This window comes from Sciurus vulgaris (assembly GCF_902686455.1).
Source record: "Sciurus vulgaris genome assembly, chromosome: 10".
NCBI lineage: Eukaryota > Metazoa > Chordata > Mammalia > Rodentia > Sciuridae > Sciurus > Sciurus vulgaris.
Window position 1 is genome coordinate 645,718 of NC_136470.1, and position 26,367 is coordinate 672,084.

The 26,367-nt window shown below is 52.5% G+C and overlaps 1 protein-coding gene across 16 annotated transcripts in view; it reads right to left on the reverse strand.

The window, feature by feature from the left end:
• The window catches only part of PCBP3 (poly(rC) binding protein 3), a 235,080-nt gene that overhangs the window by 42,350 nt on the left and 166,363 nt on the right, over positions 1-26,367 (reverse strand). Inside the window, exon 4 of one of the 16 annotated variants that reach the window (XM_079100767.1) lies at positions 19,542-19,614. The exons of 14 other annotated variants lie outside the window; for them this stretch is intronic. The gene's annotated coding sequence lies outside the window, so the exon portion shown is untranslated. Of the gene's footprint in view, positions 1-19,541; positions 21,688-26,367 lie in introns of all 16 variants that reach the window. One more of the 16 variants, XM_079100766.1, reaches the window with a different exon arrangement.

Sequence of the window (26,367 nt, forward strand, 5' to 3'; positions counted from 1 at the left end):
CAGACCTTCACCAGAGGAAAGCATCGCCCCACAGAAATGATGGCCTAAGCAGATCCTCCAGGGGCAAGACCCCAAGAAGCCCATGACGGAGCTGCTGAACTGAGAGATGAGCACACACAGCAGAGACTGGGGGCTACGAGTTGGGGTGAAAAATATTTCTGCTAAAAAATACACCAGAAGGAAAACATAAAAACAAAGTGCAGACACAGCTCATCCATCCCGTGTGGGGTGCGTGAGGGAGGTCTGCAAAAAGCGGAGGCCAGCGACACCTAGACAGCACTGAATGATCCTTCCACGTCAGTGCTCTCTGTCCTTGCTGTCCTCGGGGTCGCTTGCTGCTCTCTACATAAAGAGAGGCGCATCTTGCTCAAACACATAACCACGAGTGTCCAGAGACCCCCAGTCAAGCCTGGCAAACCCCGTCTCTCAGATCTGCGTTCCTGCTGAGGCCGATTCTTCAGGACCAAAGAATACATCGTGCTGTGGCCAGTCCGGGGCTTTGTACTTCCTCTTTAATTAAAGGCATCCCCTTCCACCACAGGGACAGCAGGGCCCTGCGGCGTCTGTTACATAAATGTTTCCAGCCCAGGGAGGAGAAAGTGGGTCAGCGCCTGCCCTGGGTGCTTCCGGCTCCAGGCTGTCAGCAGGGATCTGTCACACAGGCCAGCGCCTTTCCTCATCCGTGGGCAGGAGGGAGCCAGCACAGAGGCTCTGTGCACCATGGGAATGAGGAGCTTTCCTGTGCAGAGGGGAGGCTGCCTGGGACTCAGGACTTGGTCCTGAGGAACACCCTTGCTCCTACTGCAGCTCGGGGAGCCACAGACCTCTCTGCAGGCATGGGGTGAACAAGCCCTGGCCCATCTGCAGCTGGATCTGTTCATTCATGTGACCCGAGGGTGTCCCAGGCCTTGCTCCCCGCAGCCCACACTGAGCCATACACCCAGAGCTTTGTGGGCTACCAGGGAAAAAAGGCCAAAGTGATTCCAAAAGGAACTCGGTATGAAGCAAGGGTCCACTGCTCTGCTTGGTCTCCTGGAACCTCAACGGACAGGCAGCTCCCTCTTGGGACTCCCTCCCCTGCAGGCCTTCTAGAGGCCTCTCCTTCTGTTCTTTTCAGTGCCTGGGATTGAATGTGTTTCTTTGGTGGGGTGTGGATATTGGGGATTCAACTCAGGGGTGCTTAACCACTGATCCACATTCCCCAGCCCTTTTTATTTATTTTTTATTTTGAGACATGGTCTCACTAAGTTGCTGAGGATCTTGGTAAAATGCTGAGGCTAGCTTTGCACTTGGTGATCCTCCTGCTTCAGCCTCCTGGGCCGCTGGGATTACAGGCATGTGCCACCATTCCTGGATTGAATATGTTTTTAATTCACTTAACAGGAGGTAGAGGAGGACCCAGCATAATCTGGGTCTCCTGTAGTCCTCCTGCCCACACTCAGCATAAATGCCAGCCTGTGTCCAGATACTGCCTTCAGATGTATCTCAGCCTGGCACACACCTGGGCCAGCTGCATGGACTTCCAACAGGCACTTGATATGTGAAGGCACAGAACTCCGGAAGCCTTCTGGCCTTTCCAGGCTGTCCACCCACCCATCTGTTTCAGCACTGCCCACAGCTGCTCAGGCCCCACAACGGTCCCTGTCACCATCCCCACCTTCTTCGGCAACTCCCAGTGCCTCTGACAGACACACTGACCCCTGGCTGCCCGTTCTTTCAGGGTCAAGCCACGTCCACATCCCTGACTCAGGCCACAGAGCCTGAGGGTGAGGGCCTCCCTCATCCTTCCAGCCTTCTCCCCAGAGACCTGCACATGGGGCCTCTGCACCTCACCTGCTGACTGCAGAAGCTGGAAGCCCTTCCTTCTACAGCCCAGTCCCGGGACCCTTACCTCTCCTGGGCCCAGGAACTGCCCTGTCAGTACACACAACAGTCCTGAAGCACCACACTGGCTGGAGACAGCCCTGGCCCTTCTGTGGGGACAGCCACTAACAAGGAGAGAGGTGACAGCAAGCATGGTGACAGTGCCACCAAGAAACATAAAGGCCAGAGAAAAGAGGAGACTATATTTAAGAAGCTGAGCAAACCCTGAATAGGAAAAACCCAAAGAAATCCACACAAACTCAAGTCATGGTTAAATGTCTAAAAACCAAAGACAAGACAGACTTGGCAGCAGCAAGTGGGACAACAGAAGGCAGAGACCCCTTTCCAGTAGCCACAGGGGCAGGGAGCGCCCCCAGAAACTCTCAGGTGCTACCCTGCATATCCAGGAGAGAAGGGCACTCTAGGATGAAGGGCAGGACGCCCCTGGGAGCACTGCTGGTGGAGGGAGGTGCAACGCAGAGAGGAAGAAAAAGAACACAGTCGGCAAAAAAAGGTAAGTGCAAAAGGCCTCCACTTTCCTGCTGAGTCTTGAAACGATGGTCAGCGGCTGGAGCAGAAACTACTCTACTGTCTGAGCTGAACAGTCTGCTTAGGAAACACCTGAGACAACTGTGAACAGGGCAGGGCGAAGAATTTTAAAGGGGTAAGGTTCCGATTCTTCCCACAAACTGGTACAATACCAACAGCGGTCTACCTGGTAAGTCCTACAGGTGGCAGGGTACAGACAGACCCAGAGGCACTGGAGCCACATTAGAACACGCACACACATGAACGCATGGACCCAAAAGACCACTGGGCACACCTGACAACACTATCAAATGCATCAAAAAGACACTGAGTGGCCCACAGGAAGGCAGAGGAAAAACCTAAAACCAAAGGAACAAAAAAACAACAGAGAAATCAACAAAAATGAATTGGTAGGCATAAGCCTTCACATCTCAGTAGCTACTTCCAGTACAAATGGTCTCACTGAAAACAAAGTGGACTAAAAACACGGCACTCCTAGGCCGCCTATGAGAAGCTTATTGTGCCAACCAAGAACACACTACGGGGCACCACCACCTCTTCAGTAAGGGGCTAGGAAACCAGCCATTCAGCTGCAGGACAAGAAAACTGCAGGCTCATCTCACACCAGATACGAAGAACAATGTCAAAATGGGATTGGACTTAAATTTAAGACCTGAAACTGTAAATACAAGAAGAAAATATAGGGGAGAAGCTTCATGACGCTGGGATGGGCAATAACTGTTTGAGACATGACCCCAAAAGCCCAGCAACAAAAGCAAAAATAGGCAAATGTGATGAGATCAAAATAAAATCTGCACAGCAAAGGAAATATTCAGCAGAATGAAGAGATAATCTGCAGAGTGGGAGAAAATATCTGCAAACCAAACCTCTGATAATTGTCTAATACCCAAAATAGGCAAGGAACACAGACAACTCAATAGCAAGAAAATGAGTAATTCTATTGGAACAAAAATGGGCAAAGGACTTGAGACATTTCACAACAGAAGACAAATATTCAACGGGGGGGGTGCAGGAAAAAATGTTCAACAACACTAATCATCAGGGAGGGGCCAATTAAAACCACAATGAGATGTCTCCTCGTAGTTAAAACAGTTACTATCAAATAGCCTTAGACAGGAGAGCCTGTCCTGTGGACCACAGAATGAGCCTGGGACATGGTGCTCAGTGAAACAAGCCTGGCACATAGAGATGCACACAGCACAAACCCACTTACATGTGGAATCTGGAAAAGCTGAACCCACAGGAGCAGCGTGGAGGGTGGTTGTGAGATGAGGGGTGGGACGTGGGGAATTTGGAGGTGCTGATTAAAGAGTACAAGGTTTCAGATGAACAGAAGGAATAAGTGCTGAAGGCCCACCGTACAGCACTGTCTGACAGCGCATACAAATGTATCACATCCTTGAATATCGCTAAGTGTAGATAGTGTTTCCACCACCAAAAAATGGGAAGTAGAGGCGATGGTTACATCAGTCAGTCCTGTTCAATCATTTCAAACACGTACACCGAACATTAATAAGTGGAGTTTAGTGACATGAGAGAGTGACACATGACCATTCTCCACACCACTGGGCTGATGCAGGCCTTGGAAGAGAACCAGTGCAAATCATCACATGGAGGGACCCACGAGGAAGTCACATGGCCACCAGCACAGGCAGGAAAGCATGCAGCACATTCAGCACCCTCGAAAACGAGAAGCAGGGACAGAGGCCACTTCCCCAACTTGACAAGGCACCTGCAAAAGGCCCAGGCGATGCTGGCTCTGGAACGTGAGGCAGAGGTGCGTGCTGCCTGACGTCCCGTGAACTCACAGCACCTGAAGTCACACCGTGCCACCCCTGTGCGGGAACCCTGGGTACCCTCCCACTGCGGTGCAGCTCAATCCAGGGCAGAGGCCCTGTCCCCAAGGTCTCATTTGCCACTATCTCCTGGTCCCCCCACCCCCACCCCCAGCTCCTTTCTAGGAACAGGCTGAGTTCTTCCACCTATTTCTCAGGGACTTCTGCAGGAAGCCAATCCCTGTGCCCCCATCTCATCTGGCCTGTCCCCCCCACAGACCTGGCCCTGCTGCGGTCAGTTTGAGTGCCCTGACACTATGTGGGCAGAGGCCATGGTGGTCTCTGCTATCTGTGTTCTGTTGCTATAACAAGATACCTGAGCTGACACTTTATGAAGAGGATTATCTGAATCACGATTTTGTGACTGGAGTTCCAAACAGTTACCCCTGGCTGGATGCAGAAGGAGCCAAGAGCACGGATGGCGTCAGTTCATAACCTGCTGTTGCAAGAATTCTTAGAAGAACAACATCAATCCCTTCCAAGGGTGGAGCCCTGTGAACTAATTGCCTTGCCCCAGGCCCCACCTCTAGGGAGCCCCTCAGCACCGCCCGCTGCAAATAGGCTTCCAGCACATGGACCACTGGAAGACACACCACCTCTGAACCACAGCACTCACCGCTGAGCCCCACTTCCCAGCACCATTCCTGGCCCACAGCATCATTGCACCTTGAAGGATTAGACAAAAGTGTACCATGAGTACTGAGGCCAACTGAATTTCCGTGGCCTCATGAACGTTCAAAATTAGAAGTGAGTGATCTCCACACTTGATACTCATGCATCCTTGAGGATTCAGCCAACTGCAGATTGAAAATATCCCCTCAAATTCTAGACATTCCAAAAAGCAGTACTTGAATTTGCCACATGCTAAGCAGCAGCATGCCTTCTGGGCCTACCCTCTTGCCCGTCCTGGTCTCCAGCACACATCTAAGTGTTGTTCTTTTCACGTGTTCTTCATGTGCTGTGTGCCTGGGCCTGTGGTGGCTGGATCTGTCCTGATCGGGTACACACTCTTTCCTCACCGTTATTCTCTAACTGATACGGTTTAACAACTGTTCACTTACCATTAACACTGTATTAGGTACTGTCAGTAATCTAGAGATGTGCTTAAGTTACATGCAAATGTATCAGGACACAGCACTGAGGATTCTGGTACCTATGAGGGACCTGAGCCAGTCCCTTCAGACTGTATTTCTACTCCCCCAAGTCCATCTGTTTGTATCTTCATGTAGTCCCTGAGGGTCACAATGGAGGAGGCACAGAAGTGCAGCATGGGGCTCCATGGGGAGACATCATGGCTGCTGGCAGGGGAAGGCATGTGTGCCCCAAGTGCAGTTCCAGTGGAGGTCCAGGGACATCCCAGCAGGGCATCTGGGGAACGGTCCCAATGACACTTCTCTGAGGCTCATCCTGCATACAAGCCCACTGTACCCAGAGAAAGCACACTCTTGAAAGGACCCATATCCTTAAGGCCAATAAGAAGGATGAGGAAAAATCACCTTGAAAACAGAACCTAGCCCCACACCATAAACAAAACCAGCAGCAGGACCTGCTGTGACCGGCAAGTTCTTAAAACAGGACTGCCTTCTTTGTCCTCTGTGGAGCTGCTTGGGTCTGAAAGGCAAGGGTCTGCCTGGCCTCACTTTTTTCTGGTCCTCTGCTATCATTTCTTTCCTTCTGCCTGATTTTTTCTTTCAAGGTTTTCAGTGGAAGGGACTGTGACCTTTCCTCTTAGCTGATGTGACATTGCATGCTGCCAGTTTCTCTAGAGCCCTGACTTACTTGTATCCTATGAAATTTTGATTTTTTTCATTTTCTTTAGTCCAAAGTATTTTCTGATTTCCTTGATACCTCTCTGACCAAAGCATTCATAGAGGTGTGTTTTGATTTTTAAGTATTTGTAAAATTTCCAATTATCTTTGGTTAATGATTTATAGTTTAATTAAACTACAGTTTGCATGATTTCGATTATTTAAATTTGGCTACTTTTTCTTTTCCGCAGAGTGTGGTCCATCTTGGTGAGTGTCCACATGTGCACAGCAGCCAGGCGTGCTGGGGTCAGGCCAGGTCTTTGAGGCCCTGTTGGGTCTTCCCGCTTCCTGCATCAGCTTGGGTCAGAGCCCATCGGCCTCTGTGCCATCTGGCCTGGGCCCCGTTCTGTTGCTGAGTTCCCACGACGCATTCCCTATTTTGGCTGTTAAATTTTTCAGTTCTAAAAGCTCCGTTTATTCTTTTCACACCTGGTATTTCCTACTAAGATGTCCTATCTTCCATTCATTTCAAAAAGGAGATCTACTTCCTGGGACATGGTCACAAAAACTGCTTTCAAGTTCTGGTCACCCCAACATAGGGGCCATCGTGGGCTGACATCGGTTGACCATCTTCCCTTGCACAAGGTTGGAATTCTTGGTTCTTCATATCGAGTGTGGCTGTTCCCTGGACACTGAACATTACCACAGGACTGGAACCTCTGCTTAAATCTTATGCAGAAGACATTTTTACCTTGCCCAGCACTGGTACCAGGTGGTCAGTCTCACATCCTCCTGTGGGCTGTGGTTCCAATTTCTGGTTCTGAGAGCTTTAGCAGTGATCCTCGACTCTGTCCACGTGTTGCCAGTGTCCACTGGGCTTGGGGGCCATCACCCCATGGCCCTCATGTCAGTGGCCTTGCTGTGCTGTTTACGGTCAGTTCCATGATGCAGAGGTTGAGGCCATGCCTGTGAGCACACAGGATGTTGTGAGGTCCCTTCCTCAAGCCCTCCTCTGCAAGGTACCCCCAGGGCTCCCATGGTCTCCTTGGGTCTTGCCTTTCCAGCCAAAAGTCAGGGCCTCACCTGCCTGGCCACTGCATCTGCATCCAGGGCTGGGAGGTGAGAGGACAGAGATACAAAGAGGCTACCCTGGAAGTTCACCCCTCTGCTAGAGAGGAAGGTCCCTCTCCTTACATCTGCTGGTGGCCACTGCTCTCAGTGCCCCACCAGGTGTCTCCAGGCTGGATCCTTGGAGGTGGGGATGGAAGAAATGGAGACATAAGCCAACTAGTGGGGCCTCCCCACTCTGCCTCCACAGGCTCCCTTTCTGGCTCCTGGGGCAGTAATGCAGCACTGCCCCAACCCAGTGGGCACTTCTGTGCTGCCAACGTCCAGGCTCTGACTTGCAGCCCAGCTCTGGCTCCTGCTCAGTCGGTCTGCTGCCACGGACAGGAGTCCTCCAGCGGCTCCTCTGCACACTCCATCCTAAAGGCCCAGGAGCAGTCAGCAGAGGGGCAAGGTGGCGTGTCCTCCATTTTGACCCAAACTAAACCCTCATTTAATTCTTATTTTGATTGAATTGGTAAAAGCTGCCTATAACCTGCACCACTGCGGTGAAATTTAAAAAAAAAAGTTGCCAATGCTTTTTAAAAGATGATTCAAACCAACAGACGTCAGCAAACATACACTGTCATAAACAGAACTGCCATGTAAGACAGCAGCTGCCACCAGGTCAGCTCTTCTGTCCCTGTTTATTTGTGAGCAGTGTACAGCCTGAACCTGGTGGACAGCAGGCCTAGGCTCCTGACCACCAGACAGGCAAGCTCTGCACTCCATGCTGGTCAAAAATGGAAACCAGACACGTGGCTCCGTCTGAAAAAACGTCTTGCGCTGGGCATATCCTGAGAGCACAGAAGAGGGAGGTGAACCGACAGGTGCTGAAGCAGAAATGGTCCATGGGGTCCAGATCTCGCAGCAGCAAGCGATCCTGCTGCATGTGCAGCGGGCAGCAACTTCCTCGAGTCCCCCCAACACAAGACCCTCTCTTGAGGGGAGCAGAGTGCCTCCAGCAGCACTGTCTGTGTCCATGTGGTGTGGTGAGTGCCCGTCAAGGCCGGCGGCTCTGGCCTGCCCCCATTAGCTGAGCCGTATCCAGGGCTGCACCACAGGCCTCAGCTGTCTAGAAGGGGCACCGGGGCAGCAGGGGTGAGTACAGACTTGATTTATCGTGTTTAACAGCTCAGTGCCCGCATCAGGCTGCATGAGGCCACAGCAGCAGAAACCGACAGGGCTGATTAGCAGTTGCATTCTCCTCGAGAGACTCACAGTGCACACAGTGTCCTTGGGGCCATCCAGGGGAGGGGAGATTTCTGCAGTTTAGTGCTCTTGCCAGTCACAGTTAGCATTAGAAAGACGTTCAAGGCTTACACAATCCTGAATCCAGCAAGCATTACAAACAGCCTGCTCCCTTGTCACTCAAGTGTCAAGACAGACCAAAGGTGACAGGAGCAGGGACCAGCAACCTGACCACTTACCTCGTGCTCTAGAGGCCATGCACAGGGCCTGGTCTGCAACCTGCGGAGCTGTTCTCTTTCTGGCAACACACCAGGCTCCCCACTGCTGGTACTGATAGTCCTGTGTCCTGCCTTGGGGAAAAGTGCTAAGGGGTCCAGCATGTACCCACATCAGCGTGTGCCTCATACAAACGTTCTGATTTTCAAAAGAGCCATTTCGAGAGTCATAACATCTTCTACGTGGGGACAGAGCACCTCTCTGAGAGCTGAACTGAGTCCTGGCTCTGACACCACCTTGACTCAGAGCTGTGTCCCCACTAGGTTGTGGCAGTGGGAGTCTTGCCTGCCATCTGTGCCCTGTGCCCACATACAGCACTTTCTCTGAATGTGTCTCATCTCCCAGGACCCTCTGGATACAATGGGAGGCTGCCATAGCAGGGCCTTCCACTGACGCATGACAAAGGGTTTGTGGGACACTGTGGCCCACTCATCTTTTCAGACACTACATGCAGCCTGGATGGGCATGACAATCATCTGAAATGGCTCCCAGTTTGGTGAGGAAATCAGACTAGCTGACAATGCACACAAATGAAGATCAACAATGCATCCCTACCTGCTCAAACACATGAGCTATGGAGGCCAAAGTCCAGAAGTGACAGATCAGAGTCCCACTCCCAAGAAGCAAAGAACAATTTCCTAAAGACTCGAGGTCCCTGAGAGAAAGAGAGGCTGGGATGAGCTAGCCCTTCCTATGTCCTGAGGGAACATCCAGGACACAAATTGCTCTGGCCTCATCTAGATGGGGAAGGCCAGACTTGCCACTGCTAGCAGATGTGTCAAGACCAGAGCGGGGAGTGCAGGAGTGGGAGGTCTGGGCCCAGAGTACCCAGAAGCAGAGACAGGAACATGGCGCCCATGCGCTGTGCAACAGGAGCGCTCCACGCTTGCTGGTCCATGGTTCACTCACAGCAGGACACCAGCACTGTGATGGTGCCACTTAAGGGACCCCTTGAGTGTGTGGCTGACCAGAGAACGTGGCCCTGAGCCAGGGCACGGAGTGTGGAGGGGCAGCCCACACAGATGTGAGCCCTCCTGAGTCCTGGAGAGCCGGGGCTGCATGACTTCCAGCAGAGGCCCCTGGCTGCTCTGAGCTAGCTAGTTAGGGACTGATGCTGCAGTGAGGAGACCAACTGGCCACCTTGGGGAAGGAAAGGAACTGAGATGGCAACTCACTCACAAAGGTCTTAGGATGGCAGGGCTCCCCACCATGGCCTGGGGTGTTCTGAGTGCTCCCCAAGTGCACCTGCAGGCTTCCTATAACCTCTCATTTGGGGACCCACACATTCCAATGGGAGTCCGCATTCCCTGAATTTCTGGGCCCCACAGGGCCTCTCTAGAGTGTAGTGGACACTCGTCCTACTGCGGACACAGTGAGAAGCCAGCAAGGAGAGTGACAATGCAGAGGACCTGGTAGCCTCACAAATCCAAAATGATCCTCAGACAACAGACAAGAGGGAGAATCTCAACAGGGTGATCGTCTTACACATTTCCATAAAAGCAAGGCTTAGAAAGTAAAATTTTAAACAGATACCATTTACAAGAACATAAAAAATTCAGGATTGGGAGAAATCTAACAAGATGTGTAAAATCTCTCAGTAGAAAACTGAAAACACGATTGAAAGCAATTAAAGAAAGCCTGAAAATTAGAAGACGAATATTGTTCCTAGACGCATATGCTCAGAAACTTAGGATATCACTTCTTCCAAACTGATCTACAGATCCAATTCCACAGATAAGCTTATTTTAAAATGTACATGAAAAATTCATCATGCCAAAAATAGCCTTAGGAAAAGAACAAAGTGAGAGGGGTAGTCTGCTACTGATCTGCACGTAAAGCTACAGTAACTACCCCGCATGCGAGTGGGTGAGACCACGCAGGCCCCTCAGGGGTTCCACTGGCCAGAAGCCAGTGCTCAACTAACCAGGAGGGTGAGTGGACAAGGAAGTCTGAATCCTCAATTCTACCCTCAGATCCATTCCAGGTGTGGCCATGTATCCGAACGGGGTCACACACAATGCAGCCTTTGGAAGCAGCACAGGATGTAATAAACACAGCGGGGAAGATGGTAGATTTCCTGACACACGAGAAAGCACTAATTGTTAAGAAGACAGAGATGATGAACCACATTAGAGCTGCGACTTTCTGTGTCCACAGACACTATTAAAAGAGACAAACCGCCCACAGGGTGGGAGACGTCTGCAGCTCATCTGACTGTGGAGGGCTTCTGTCCAGGGAGCATTCCTGTGTTGCTCTAGAAGAGGCATGAAACTTGAACAGGCATGCTCCAGAAGGGGCCATCTCTATGGCCAATAAGCGCAGATGCCCCTCGGAATTTATGGGTTTCAGATTCAACCAACCATGGGCTGAAATAACTTGTAAAAAAATAACTGCACTGTACTGAACATGTACCAGCTTCTTTCCTTCTCATTCTTTCCTAGACAACAAGTACTAACTACTTAGCATGTATATTGAATTAGGGTTTATAAGTCACCTGGAGATGACCTACAGCACACGGAAGAGGTGCACAGGTAATGTGCAAATACTACACCATGTTACATAAAGGACTTGAGCATCCATGCACTGCGGTTTCCAGAGGGGTCTGGAACCCATCCCCTGGCAGATGGGTAGTCAAGAGGCAGAAGCAGAGCGAGATCACAGTGGTACCACCACATGCCTACCAGAAAGGCTGAAACAACACACCATCACACAACACAACAAAATGTAGCAGAAAGTGCTGGAGAGCAGCAGAGAAAACTGGTTCACCCAGAAAAGACATTTGGAATGATGAAGGGGACCGTCAGCATTGCCAAGACCCAGCATTCCAGGTTCTGATTAGAAATTCCAACTAATACTCTTAAGTCAAATGTGAACAAGTAGAATCAGCAATATACATGAAGACCAAGAGCACACAGGACCTTGGTAGAGTTTGTACTCAGGGAGGATGGGTAATGTAGAATCAGGAATTCTGCTCACATATCTGTGCATTAAAGAAGAGCAGGAACCAAGCAAACAGGCATGAGTGATAGCAGCACCAGGGTGATGTCATGTGTGCAGGGCACACGCCTCACCACAGTCCTGAGAGGAGGACAACTGCAGGGCACTGGGGGAAGCTCCACAGCCACCCAGAGGGAAGAGGGCAGCAGCACCAGCTGCCCACTCTGCACGACAGCTCCCACATGAATGCCAGAAAGGCACCTGATACCGTTCACAGCCTCACTGAAGCAATCAAGCCAAATCAGAGCAGAGGAAGCGCATAGATCTATGCCCTGAGTCAGGCATAGATCAGCCATCAAAACACGAAAGCCCAGTCCAGTGTGCTTCTTTCCAAGCCTGTGATGCTGACACCACTTCTCCTGGGGCTGGTTGGGGTAGGGCACAGAGTTCCAAATTCCTGCTCTTATCAAAACAAAGGGATGGACATGAGACCAGGGGAAGTCTTATAGATAAAACACACAGAGGGTGATATCCTGTTAGCATGAAAAGAAAAGAAGGCCAAGGTTAGCCAGCAGAGCAGTAGATTCTGAAGGAAGCAAAACCCAACCAGTTATGAAGTAGACGGCTGTGGGCAGGTCCACACTGGCCTGCATGGACACTGCACTGGGACAGAGAACCTGCGTCCTGAGGAGTGACCTCGTCACTATCTAGGGACGGCCCAGAAGCACCCTGAGCAAGGAGTCTCGCGTCAGACAGGAAGGAACGCTCTCATAACCCTGCGGCCCACGTTTGCTCACTTAACAGTGTGGTGTCCCAGGGTTTGGGGGCTCTGCTCCAAGGCAGCAGCCCCTCCCATCTCAACAGGAACTGTCCCTTTGCAAGGAGGTGCCACTGTCCTTCCTGGAATACAGAAAAGTTTAAACAGCAGCCTCCAGAGGAACACAGGGCAGGAGCACCATCTCCTCTGCTGACTCCTGGGATGAGCAGGAAGCCTGACCTGGGAAGTGCCATCCCTGGAAACTGCCCCGGGAAGGAGTCAGCCCTGGCATGAGACCCTGACTCCTTCAGGGGGGAGTCCCTGTGCCTGACTGTGCCGCAAAAGGGCCAGAAAGGACTGAGGAAGAGCAGTCCTGCTCAGCGACCACCCACAGAGGTCCCTGCCCTGAGGCCCACCGCGGGAGTCTTCTCAGGGAAGGGCTCTGTATGCAGAAGGCACAAGGACCAGGCAAGTCTGGCAGGCCTCCCCAGTCTGGCCAGTTACAGGGTCACTCTCCTGGGAGCTGACGAGGCTGACGCTCCCCTTTCCTGGGTGACAAGTGCCTCAGGTGCCAGTAGTGCTTGTAAAGAGGGCTGACTTCTCTGTCCTAGAGAGGTTCCCGGTCAGCTTGGCCTTCAGGACAAGCACAGTGGGGATGGAGACCAAAGGACACTGCCGACAGACTGCCGACTGCATGCAGAGGGGGAGGAAGGGCACAGGCAACAAGTGACTTGCCCACAGTCACATGACAGGTACAGGCGGAGGACAGCAGGGTGCAGACATGCTGGCAGCCAGGGCAGGCTGGTCAAGCCACGTCAGCCCTGCTGTGTTCAGAAGGGCCTCAACATCCAGGCCAGAGTCTTCATGCCATGGCAGCTCCCAGCTGGGCTGCGGGTGATGTGGACAGCAAGTATTGAGGTCACGTGGGTCTCCTTAAGGGCCACAGTAAGGTGGGAGGGGAACACAGCTTCCAGCTTCCCTGGGAAGGGTGTGCATGGGGCTGGAAGACCCACAGACTAATGGCTATGCAAGATTCATTCATCGGCACAGGAAGAATCAAAGCTCATGCTCAAATCCAACAGAAAAATAAGCTAAAATTAGATAGGTCATTCCTTTTTTTTCTTTTTTCTTTCGCGGGGATGGGGTAGGGTGGGCAGGTATCAGGGATTGAACTCAGGGGCACTGGACCAATAGGCCACATCCCCAGCCCTATTTTGTATTTTATTTAGAGACAGGGTATCACTGAGTTGCTCATCACCTGGCGTTTGCTGAGACTGCTTTGAACTCTCGAGCTTCTTGAAATGACCTGTTGCTAGGCACAGTGGCGCACACCTGTAATCCCAGCAGTTCTAGCAACAGGTCATTTCTTTTAGTGTCTTAATATCTTAATACTAGTAATACTTCATTATAACACTACAAATGGCAATGTACTAAATATACAACACAATACAATAAAATCTTTTAAAAAGATAAAAGCTAAAGCAACTAAAACCATTAAAAATCTTCCCAAATGAAAGGAAGAATTAAGAGGAAAAATAAGAATAGAAATAAAACAATAAATGTTAGTAGTGTTTAAAGAAAATAAAAATGAGAGCTATTAAAGGAAAGCAAATGATTTAAGTAGTTAAAAATCAAACAAAATTTAAAACAGCCAAAAATAACCGAACAAAAATAAACTGAGACAAAAAAAAAAAAAAAAAAAAAAAAGAATCAAGAAAACTTAGATAAGAAACTTTTAAAGAGAAAACTGGACTAAAAGCTATGGAAATTGGTTTGAAAGCTGAGACAGGCTGCCAACAGCTGACCCTGAACTGCTGCTCAGGAAGCGTCCTCTGCAGAACCTGGGTTGGGGTGGGAGCAGCACTGAGGAGCTTGTTGATGGGGCCACAGAGGTTCAGGAAGACCTGGTCACAGTGATGCAAGCAGGAGGCCTCCTGGGGACAGGTGTGGAGGGCACCCAGGGGTCTCCCCAGGCCTCCTGCCACCGAGGACCTTCAACATGTGCACAGATGCACAAGTGTCCTGGAGGCCTGGCCACAGGTGTTGACGCTGTCAGTGAAGAGCACAGGCAGTGTGATGGTGTGGGGACCAGGGTGGCAGTATGCCTTTGCACGTGCTCTCCCAGGGGCCTGGTGGTCTGTCCGGGTGGGCAGCCTCAGCAGGGAAGACTGGAGGTGGTGGGAGACTGCCCCCCGATCCTGCTCCCAGCTGGACACTGGGATTAGACTTAATCCCCAGGGCAACGCATCACGGGGAGGTGCTGGGACATCAGCCGCTGATGGCCTGTTAATCCTGTAAACCTCTCGGCTGCCTGCCTCATTTAATTTATTTTAATGGGTTTGGCTTTTTATTGCAATGCATGTGTTTGGGAAAGCCACAGACATGTATGTGAGAGACAAACCCTGTATCTCTCCTTGCCAAAATGCAGACACAGATTCATGAGCATATTCCTGAATACTGCAAGGGTAAAAGTCGACTAAAAAGTCCTCTGATCGGGAGTGTGAGATCTGAAGGTGGCCCCTCGACTCTGCTGGGAGGAAGTGGTCACATGAGCCCTGCCCAGCAAGGATGCCCTGGGCAGACCAGAAGGAGGCCTGCAGGCTCTTCTGCTGTGCGACAAGGCACAAGTCCTGGCTTCTTCTTGGGTCACCCCTGCTGCCTGCTGTTTCTGGTACTGAGGGCTGCGCACTGGGAATGAGGACACCTGTGCTGGAAGGCCAGCCCTGCGGCAAGGCGCCTCGGAGTCACAGGGATCTGGGTGTGCGTCCACTGTCGTGGCCCCTAGGCACCACTCCTGGGCTCAGCCACATCAGTCTTGGTCATCTCACTCTCCTAGGTCACCCAGACCAGGGGTTTTATAAAGTTTGACTGCCACAGCAGCAGCATCCTATTTTAGGACCAATAAAAAGAACAAATGAAAGGCAACACGAATGACAGCAGAACTGCCCTGCCTGGGACCCGAGCCCGCTGGAGCAGGTGCTGGGCCTCCTCCTGGCCCTGCTTGGCTCTGTGACTTGACTTTGAAGTACAGCATCATCTGGAGGCCACAGGGCACAATCTGAAGGTAAAGCCCAAGGGTCTTGTGCCCCAAGCGTGTGACTGCTCATTCACGACATCCAGAGTGAAGCAGCTCCGTCAACTCAGGTAGCAGATTCAGCTCAGCAGTGTCCCCTCGTCCCCTTGTGGGCTTGCACTCTGAACCCACTCTTCGACTAAAAGCATGTTTGAGAGGCATCCTGGTGCTGCATGTGCCAGGGCTGGGCCCACCATTACCATGCCCTCATCCTGGTCTCCTCGTGGGGTTGGGGGATGGCAGACCTGACAGCCTCAGGCATCCTGACCGCAGGGCTCCACTGCCTCTCACAGCCCTAGACATGGCTTCCTGCACACAAGGCTTGAGGAAGACCTGCAGTGAGAACTGCAGATCAGATGTGGGCAGACCTGGCCCAGCGTATTGTGCGCAGAGCTGCACGGCCCACGCTCTCCAGGTCTGCAGGGCACATAGGCAGCCTGTGTACTCCCAAACTCCACTCCTCAGAGTCATCATGGTGCTCCTAGTTGGTGTCCCCTGCCACTGGCCCCGTAGACATCTGTCGGCCACTCGGAGTCCCTGTTTCTTAAGAACTGCGTCTTTTACTTCTGTTTGGTTGCTGCTTTTGCACTAATGGGCCTGGCACTCTTGTGCCTTTTGGAGTGGCATGACCTAATGCCCTGATAGAAAAAGATGGCTTTTAAAAAAACTGACATGGGATTTCTGTACCTTTAGCTCATTATCCCATCTCAAATACATTTGTATTTGGTGTGTGGTCAAATTTTAAATTCAGTGTTTTTTTAATTGACGAGTTTTTCCATTCCTAATGACTAAAAGGCCAGTTTGATTAAAGCAAAGCAAGCACTGGGGATGTAGCTTGGTGGCAGAGTACTGGTCTAGCATGCAGGAGCCCTGGGTTCAATCTCCGGAACAGCAAAAAACAACAACAACAACAAAAGATCAAAGAAGAGCACACCCAGCCGCCCGCCCCTGCTGCCATCTGTCCTCCACCCTGACTCCCTCATCCCTGCCCTCTTCTGACGGTTTCCAATGACCATACTGCACAGGTACCTCAGTGTGGGGGCACGTACACAGGGCTCGAGCCAGGCAAATATGAGGGGAGGGAAGGGCTGCTGAACCTGGGGAGAGGGTGCTGGCAGAAAAGAGGGTGCAGGTAGGCAACGTGAACGTGTGAACCCTTCAGAGAGCTCAGTGGGTCTGCCTGCAGGAAGGGCAGGAAGGCAGCGTCTGCCTCAGGGGCGGGGCCTCACAGCCCCAGGCTCTCCTGGGCTCGCCCTGCCCCTGCTGGGCCCCACCCCAGACAGGTCCTCATCTCCCCTGAGACCATCTGGCCCTGGTTCCTGGGCACTGTAGCCCTTTCCTCTCTCCTGACTACACCTGTTCACCCTTGGACACCTCCAGTGGGTGCCCTTGTCCCAGGACTGGAGGGTGTGGTGGGGTGCATCCTCCCTCCCCCAGCACTCGCCTTGGGCTCCTGCTCACCTTGAAATCCAGTAAGAGGGGTCACTTTCCTCTGGGTTCCTCCTCCCTGGCCTCCCATGGGTCTCTCAGTGGAGTGCGTGTGCAGCAGCCTGTCTCCTTTCTAACAGGAAGGTCTGCCACAGGCAACGAACCATGTGATTCAGCCATGAGTCCCCACAGGGGACTGATCACCTTGGACATGTGGTCACTGGACAGTACAGGCTGCTCTCCTGACCCAGGACTTCCCCTTTCAGCCACCAGTCCAGTTGTACCAGGAGCCCCATGTGACCTGCACTTAAGCGTTCACTCCTGCATGGCTGTACCAGTGCTTCTCAAACTCCCAGGGCACATGGCACCTCCTGGAAGGCCTGCTCAGCTTCAGACTCCTGCTCAGCCCAGAGCTTCTGAATCCAGTCAGTGTGTAGGAGGGAAGCTGTGACTGCCCCTCCAGAGTGTCCCAGGGGAGGGGGCGGGCTCACAGCCAGATGTGTGCTGAGCGTGCAGGGGAGATGTAAAGAATGGAACCCAATCACTTCCAGCTGGCCTGCAGTGCCCACAGGGTGCTGCCAAGCCCATTCGTTTTGCCATGGATGGCCCTGCTGGCCCTAAATCCCAGCGTCCAGGCCTGTTGGTTCTCTGAGTGCCCCTGGCTAGAAAGCTCCAGCTGTGGAGGCTACTGGCCCCAAATATTTCTCAGGCAGAATGCTTTATCCAGGCTCCTAGCCCACACAGCAGAGCCCAGACAGTGTACACTCCCATGCATGGAGTGTGGGGTGCAGGGTCAGAGGGGACCCACCCAAGACACTGTCAGGCCAACTGCACCTGCGGCCCTTCAGCTCCCAAATGAGTCAAAGCCAGCACAACGAGGGCCATGTGAACAGGAAGGCTGTCCATGGTGCCTGAGGACACAGAGGCCACTGGCGAGAAGCCTGGGGATGGGTGGGTGGGGCACCCCTTGGTCTGTGTAGCACACTCTAATCCGCAAAGTGCCCCACTGCTTCTGCACAGTTGTGGCTGTCACCCTCTCACTGGAGGCTGAGGGGCAGGAAAGATGGCCAGGTCTGCCCCTGAGGCAGCAGCCCCTGAAGGCAAACAGGGCAGACAGGTAATACTTTTATGATCTGACGTGGACACTCATGGTCATCACAAGAGTACGCCTCTGTCCTGCCACAACACGACACGACGAAGAGCCACAGGAAGCCCCCGAATGGGACACACATCGGGAAGAGGGAGACGATGTTACAAGCTGCATTAAAGTGCGGCTTTCCCCAGGCACAGAAGAATGTTTAAGACCATCAACAGGAAAAACATTGAATTCTTCTGTCCTGCTTTAGTGAAACAGAACATTTTCTTTTCTCAAGACTAGAACCTGGCCAGGCGCGGTGGTGTGTTCCTGTAATTCCAGCAGCTTGGGAGGCTGAGGCAGAAGGATCATGAGTTCAAAGCCAGACTCAGCTACTTAGCGAAGCCCTAAGCAACTGAGAGAGACCCTGTCTTTAATAAAATACAGAATAGGGCTCAGGATGTGACTCAGTGCTTACGTGCCCCTGGGTTCAATTCTCGGTTAAAAAAAAAAAAAAAAAAAAAAAACCAAAAAACTGGAAGCTGATTAAGGAAACAGCCTTTTAGAACAAAACTGGGGACTCATCCTTCCTCAGGCTGCAGTTGACAGGAACTGGTATTACCAACTGCAGGAAGTTTCCACGGCCTTGCTCCAAGAGGAAAGTTTCTTGTGTTACCATGGGGGGTACAGCTGCTGTTCTATACAACTAAAACATAGGACAGCTTATACCCTAGAGTGTGGGTATTTATTTCTCTCATCCTGACCATACAAAAAGTTAAAACACAAATTTAAAATATTTTATCTCTGAAAGGCAGAAAATTGTTCCCTGATACAACAGACTAAGATCAAACCCTAATTAGGACTCTGATCCTGGCAAACTATCTCTGAAACGTTTTCCCAGCGAATGTAAACACTAGCATTCAGTCGGTATGCAAGAGGCACCAATGGTCACACACAGAGACCACAAACACCACCTCCTGCACGTCACCAACAAGCCGTTCGTCAGAGGGGTCCTCAGCTAATGGAGCTCTTGATTCATTCAGGCAAGATAGGATATTTTGTTAGTTATAAGCTACAAAACTCATATTATCTTTACAAACATTTAAAAACTATCATACAGTCTGTGTAGCTTTATCATGCAAGAACGTCACATTTGACACCCTCCCAGAACTAAAAGAACTAGCTACTTCTCAATATTGATGTTGAACTCCAAAACTGCCCATCCTCCATTTGTTAGAAATCGGTGGGCATTAACCTCATTCTGATATTTGGGTTTCTGATATTTGCCCGCAGGAACAAACGGCTCCACCGCTCCCTTCGGAGGGCAACGTCCCTGGATGGCTGGTGTAGGGCCCCAGTTCCTGAGAGAGACCAGCATGCTCAGGGTGGGGTTCACATCCCCATGCAGAGCATTAGAACAACGTCGACCGTTCAAAAGGAGCCATGTCGTTAGAGCAGAGCAGAGCACGGTCCTCTAAGCGTCTGAGACCACTCGCACATACAGCCCAGTCTCTGCCTTCCACCCGAGAAGAGCTCTGTGCACGGACGGTCATGGCTGTTCCTACGAGCAGCTGGTCCTGACAACCCTCACATATGAGGACTCTACTTGCCCTGCCACACCGCCCGGGTCTGCTGTCCTCTCAGTCAGCCTTGGCCACCTGTCCTGCTCCGCTGACCGCTTACTGGGCCCACAGAATCCCCTTACCTCAGAACAAAGCAGCCCCGTGAGGTCGGGAGGATCGCGTTGGAGGTGGGTACCAGACAGATGGCCACTCTCCCTGTTTAGAGAAGATGAAACGCTGAAGGAGAAAATCAGAGAGCTGTTTTGTTCTCCACTGAAGGAAGCCACCCATCCCATTGGCCTGGGGTGGGGACCGCGTGACATGGCCCAGGCACATGTGACCTACTTTTCGCCCCGCTCCCCTTGTGCCTTGGAGGGGCACCCAGGACTCGTGGGCTGTCATTCCAATGGCTCCTTCCCCCAGCAGGGCAGCTGGGCAAGCCAGCGTGCCCGCAGGACACAGGCTGCAGCAGCTAAGCCCCTGGAAGGGGGCTCGGCCCACGCTAATCCAGACGCAGCTCTTCAGGCTCGAGCTGCCATGGCTGCTGCCGACCGTCCGCCTGCCTGTGGACGGCCTGGGCAGCAGGCAGAGCCTGCCCTCGGCCCTGGGCTGGTCCTGGGCTTGGCTGGCCACACACTTGCAGGTTCTCAGGGAGCTGCATCAGGAGGTCATTCTTCACCAGGACGAGGGCCTGGAACAGCACAGCCTGGATCTCCGGCCACTTGCGATCCGTTGCGATCTGCCCTGAGACACAAGCCCAGACGTAAGCCCAGAGGGGATGGGTACGCTGCGTCCTTGAGAGCAGTACTGACGTGGGCTTCGATCTGCATAGGAGGGATGCAGGGACTGACCCCAGACCCCAGGGCGAGGCACTTGGCACCAGAGAAGGGGACACATACATTGGTCCATCCACCAAACCGTGCACTTCTGCCTCCAGGTAAGTCAGCCTGCCACTCCGCTCGGTGCCACGTGCTACCTTCACCCATCTTACACAAGGCCAGATGACATGACATCAAAACACGCGTAGACACTTGGCAGGAGTACCCAGCGGGGCTGTGGGCTGTGCAGGAGACGCAGGCAGCACCAGGGAGGTGTTCGCGGCTCTCCAGTGCCCACCGAGGCACAGAGGAGGCGTGGCCTGCAGGCCTCACCCACCAAATCAGCACCATGGTTCATCACAGAAATCAGAATGACCACATCGTGGACGTTCTCTACAGAAAAACACATCCGTAGGTAGTCATTCCCAGAATGACCATCCATCTGTGGTGTCAGGAAGTCTGCCCCTTTAGATTTTTGTCCAGGTGGGGTTAGTGAATTTTTTCAATAAGAACAGGACCAAACTGCCCACATTTGTCTTGTTTTTCACGCTGAGCATTACATACTCAGTAGTCCTCTGTCTTAATGTATTTAGGTCTACATAATAGTGATTGAATTCCCCATGGTATTACATTTTGTGCATAAGATTTTACATGTTCTATTTTATACACTGTAATGCCTCAGAATGTAACTAGCCTGCAATGACTGAATATGCCAGTAGTCTGAATTGCATATTAAGCAATATTTTAATAATTATCTTTAAGGTTTCCATCCAGAGGTCATATGTTGGAAACTAACTCCACTATGACAGTATTGGAGGTGGGCCTTTAGGAGGTGGTAAGGGCATGAGGCTCCCCTCATGTATAGATCAGTGCCATAGGAAGGGGCTCATGGGACAAATGTGGCTCTTTTTGACCTCCCATAGAGTGTTCTCCCCTGCAGAGGACGCCATCTGGAAAGCAGTGATCACCTCACCCGACAGCGCCCCCTGGAGAACACAGCACTCCAGGCACCATCTTGGAAGCGGTGAGGGGCCTCACCAGATGCAGTCTGCTGACATTCTGCTCTGACTTCCAGCCTCCAGAACTGTGAGCAACAGGCTCACACTATATACAAGTCACCCAGTCTTGGGTATTTGTTATGGCAGCAGGAATGGTTAGGACAGTATCCTTGCATGTGCCTCTCTCTGCCCTCCTTTGTCTTCCTAGAACCGTGTAGAACTATAATTTCTGTGTCAAAAGATGCACAGGTTTGAAGTTTCTGGTGCACAGTGACAGGCTGCTCAGTCAGTAGATCGTGCTGTCCAGTTGGGCAGACTTTGTCCTTGGAGACATATCCTGGAAGCATGGGATCCAGCACTGGTTAACAGGAGGGAGGAGGAACAGGAGTGGGCACCAGGATGGCCTTGTCACATCTGGCCCAGCTGGCCGAGTTCACCATGCAGCAGCTCTGGTGGAGGCTCTGATGCTCCTGCTGTGGATGGAGACAGCAATGGCACAGTGTCACTCATAGCTCACAGTCACAAAGCTCAGGGAATGGAGCTGGAACCAGGCTACTGAAGGCAGTGTTCTTCCCACCGGACACCCAAGGGAGCACTGGATACTGACCGTGGGTCTGGTGTGGGTATGTCTGTGGTGACTTTGACAAAACAGTCTTGTGGGAAATAAATCAGAAGTGACAGTAATGACAGACACTAAGAACCTGGTCGCTGATGCAAGAAGAGATGGACAGAGGCTGCAGCAGACGTGCAGTCCAGGTAGTGACAGTCTTGCCTGCTGCATGCAGCGGGAAGAAGGAAGGAGGCAGACCAAACAGGAGTAGAGAGGCAGGCTAGGTCCTTGAGTCAAAAAGGACAGGAAGCAAGTATATGCTGAGTCCAGGCTCCCGGGCCAGAGAAAGAGCTGAGGCACCGACAATAGGGCCAAGGAGGAATGGGCCAGAGGGAGGAGGGACACAGAGGCACCCAGGAGGCAGGAAAGACAGGTGTGTGCAGGAGGAGCCATTGCTGAACTGAAGCTGCTGGAGAGACAAACAAGTGAGGAAGAGAGGAGCAGCTGGTGCTGGCCCTGTCCTGAGCGGCTGCTGCCAGCATTTTGAGGTGGAAGTTGCATGGCGAGTCTTCTGTTGGCATCTCCTGGCCAGGAGCATGATGCCAACAGGGGCACCGCAGCTCCAGGAGTCACTTGGAGGGCAGCGATGGGCTGAGGGCAGAGCCTGTCACTACACCACATGGCCACCACTGGGGTGCTGACCCACCTCTGGCAATGCCACACCCTTCCACTCCCCTGGCCAAGCTATCTCCCTTTCTGTCCTTAGAACTAGTGCCACTGGCTTCATACTCAGTAGAAGGCTCTGCTCTGCCCCCGCAGGAGCGACAGCTGTGTAAGGTCCTCCGGGGAGGTGTCCCTTCTTCCCACGTACTGTATCGGTATTTGCTGTACGTCGTGGGCTGTCAGCCAGTACTCTGTTACCTCTTCTGCTTGCCTCTGGACACTCTTCGGGTTGGTTCCTGCTCTGTGACAGGCCCTTCATTGTGGGCTTTGTGTTTTGGGCTGTTTGCCTTGTTTGTCCCTCTTGTCTCCTTATCTCAGGTGCTCCTGGCTTGCCCAGCTTCCGGCCCAGCCCTGCAGCCAGCCACTTTACCAGCAGCCTGGTCCTTTTTACTTTGGACCTATTTCAGCAGATCAGAGATAAACAGCCACATGAGTAGCAACTGCGAAGTGTGTGTTAAACATGTATGAACTAAACTTGCTCTAAACATGCTATACACATTGAGCTGCAAAATTCTAACTGATGTAACTGATGTCAGCCTACTCAGCCCTTGCCACTGTGCAGCTTACTGAAAGCACGGGGAGACTGGAGCAGTTCTTAAGGAAATCAGGAACCTGATAGTGTTGCTGTGAAAATCAGAAATGGATTTTTAAATTTCAAGATTAGGAAGTGTCTGATTAGCCTTTCCCCTGAAACCACTGGCATACCCAGGACAGACTGCTGGGGTGGACGCAGCGGCATGGAAAAGCTCGGGCAGGCCTGTCGCTGAGCTGGAAGTAAGCGACGCCTACTCTGGCCATGGGATGCAGCTGCCTTTGCCTCTGTGCCAGCAGCCAGCAAGTCAGACTGGGCATCCATGGAGAGAGAGCTCTTTGGGCCCACACACAAACAACTCCTATGTCTCTCTTGGGGCCATGTGTCACAAGGGGTCGGGGTGGGCATTCCTGGACCTGCCAGCCTCAAAATCCAATCCAGTGCAGTCTGCACTGGTTTTGGGACCACCAGGGCCTGCTCTCTGTGCTCCGTGGGAGCAACTCCTTTCTCAGGCATTCATGTGCTAAGGGAAGGGGCCTTTTGGAGAGGCCTCTGACTGTGGACCAGCAGTGGATACCAGGCCTCTCTGGTGAGCAGCCTTACTTACCAGCCCTTGCCCAATGGCTTAGAGTCTGTGACCCTGTATTCAAGAAGCAGGATGAAGTGCAGCCTTTTCTGCGTTCCTGTCTGAGGGCCTCTGAGTGTGTATTCCTGAGTGTCCACTCTGCCTGGAAAGGCCATGGGGCCTTGCACAGAGCCCAGTGAGGCCCAGAGGGGTGCTTTGGGCAATGTGTGGAGATGGCACAGGGATGGCACAGAGAGTGGGCCCTGGTGGTCACAAAACCAGTACAGACTGCACTGGATGGGATTTGGAGGCTCACTGGGAATGCACCAGTCACCTGATGGCTGCTTTCTCAGGGTCTCCCCAGTGAGTGAGACGCTACCTGTCAAGACCAGCTTCCTCTAGGCAGAGGCAGGGGAGCCAATTCTCCACCTCTTTTTGGGAGGAGTGAGGTCTGCTGTGGTGGAAAGACTCTCTAACCGGGACACAGACCCAGGAGAGAGGGTTGCACCTGCCCCTTCTTAATGCACAGCCATGCTGGGGATCCCACATAGCATGCCTCACCCTCCACCAATCCTCTCCTGCCTGGTCCCCATGGCCTGGGCTCTGCTGGCCAGTTCTACCTGGTCCAGCAAGGCTTGCTCTGCCCTCTGCCACCAGCTACACTGATGCGAGGCACTACCCCAGGTGCAGGTACTATGGTAAAGCACCAGGCACTTCTTACCTCGTGGTGCCTGCCTTCTCTTGAATGGCAATGCACACAAAGCAGATGAACAGAATGTGACCGGGGTTGGCAGAGGGGCTACTCTGGATCTTGCGCAGGCTCTTTAAAGAAAACCTCACCAAGAAAGACTTCAGAGGGAGAGAAATGCTGACCCTAAGATGGCACCATTCTTGTCCGGCCTAACCTTGAAGCTGGGAGGTTATGTAGGTGGAGGACTCCTGCCTGCTGCCTAAGATCACTACTAAAGGACTTTCTGAAAGCCCACAAGAGATCCCTTCTCCCTCTACACGTGCCCCTGCTTTGCATGCTTCCCACGTGTGCAAAGATTTCTGAGGCACAGTTTATCTTTAATGTTTTCCAAGATGCCACAACGTGGACAGGATGACCTGGTCAGAACACAGTCCTCTACCAAAGAGCTGATGCCAACTCCTGCCTGGGGTCTTCAAGACCAACAAACTCCCATCCAAGCATCTTGGGCAAATTTCTCCCCTTCTTTTGCCAGCAGCAATTTGCCCTTGCCTCAGCCTCCCTGAATGCACCCACAGCTCACCATGGCACAGAGTTCCCTGCAATGCCGTGCTGGTCCCAAACACACTTACTGACCTGGGAGAATGTGCATCAGCTGGGTCAGCAGAGGCGAGACTGGAAGGTCCATGAGGGGCCCTGGGGAAGGGCTAGCAAGTCCCTGCGGTGGGTGAGGGCAGGGCTGAGGAGCAGAGGAGGGTACTTTGGGGAAGGGGTGACTGGGGCAGCTGCTGTGGGGAGTGCCAAGATCCTCGGGCCCTGCCTCTCAAGCTGACTCCCTCAGGGAGGCTCTCTATGCAACATCCCCAGAAAATTAGAAAGCAAGACCCGAGGGGCAGCATTATTTCCTTCCCTCCCTAGGATCTGCTCCAAGTATGGACCTAGAGTGGACGGTTTGCCACTGTCATCAACATGTTGGTTCAGTGGTGGCCCTTCCTCCTTTGCTGTGGGCCTTCTGTTCTCCTGGGTTCCACCCATTACTTCCGCAGCTATACCCAGTGCCTACATAGGGTGGGGTCTCAGGCCCTCCAGTACTTGCCACCATGCAGAGATGAACAGGTACGTAGCCCCTGACCCTAGGCAGTGCACGACCCTCACTGCAGGATCCAGGTCTGCTGGGCAAGGCAGAGGCTCCGACTTCCCTTGAAGCCCCAGGAAAGCATTTCCCTCTCAGCTCTAACTGGCTCATGTGTGGTCAGCTGTCTTGAAGCCCTCCAGTCCCACTTGGACCTCCTGTGTGTGTGCCACGCTGCATGGTGTCCAGCTGAGGCCCTGGGCTGCTCCACCCCTCCTTGTGGTTCTCCCTCTATGGTAGGCTGTTGAGGGTAGGTCTACGTAGGCGGAGCAGGGTGGGCCCAGGAGACCTCTGACTCTCCTGGGCTGGCCTGAAGGGGTCCTCCTCCTGCCTGTGCTCTCTGCAGCCTGCCTCCTCTTCTCCCTGCTGGAGTCAGAATGCTCTGCTTTCTCTGTTCTGTCACCATTCACTCCCCCATGTGCCCACACCTGGGATCAAGCGACAGAATGGCAGAGAGAGGGGAAAAAGCAACAGAGACTTAACCTGCCTCTTGGGATCATAGCTGTCACCCTGGAGAGGAAGCCTTGCCCTCCCTCCATCTTGGACTCACTCCATGGCCCTGCTGCTCCACTACTGCTACTCCATCCTCCATGGGGTAGCCTGGAGCTGGGTGTGGAACAGAAAAGAGCAAAACTCTGGACCTACTCCCATTCTCTCTAAGCATTAAGACCCCCTCAGGCTTCTTGGGCCCTTCCTAGACCTTCTCTAGGAGTTCCCTGTCAGGCTTGGGCTAACTTGCAGGACTGGGCTACAGTGAACCCAGGACGGCAGATGCTGAAGGAAGAGAGAGGGCAATCACCTGTCCTGGGTTGGCTGCAAGGCAAAGAGCTTTCCACTCCACCCGCTCGCACAGAGTCTAGCCACCTTTTCTACCATCCACCTCATCAAGAAGGATTTGTGTTCATAGTGAACAATCCAAATGAAATGAGAGAAACAATTCCACTTACTATAGCATCAAAAGAA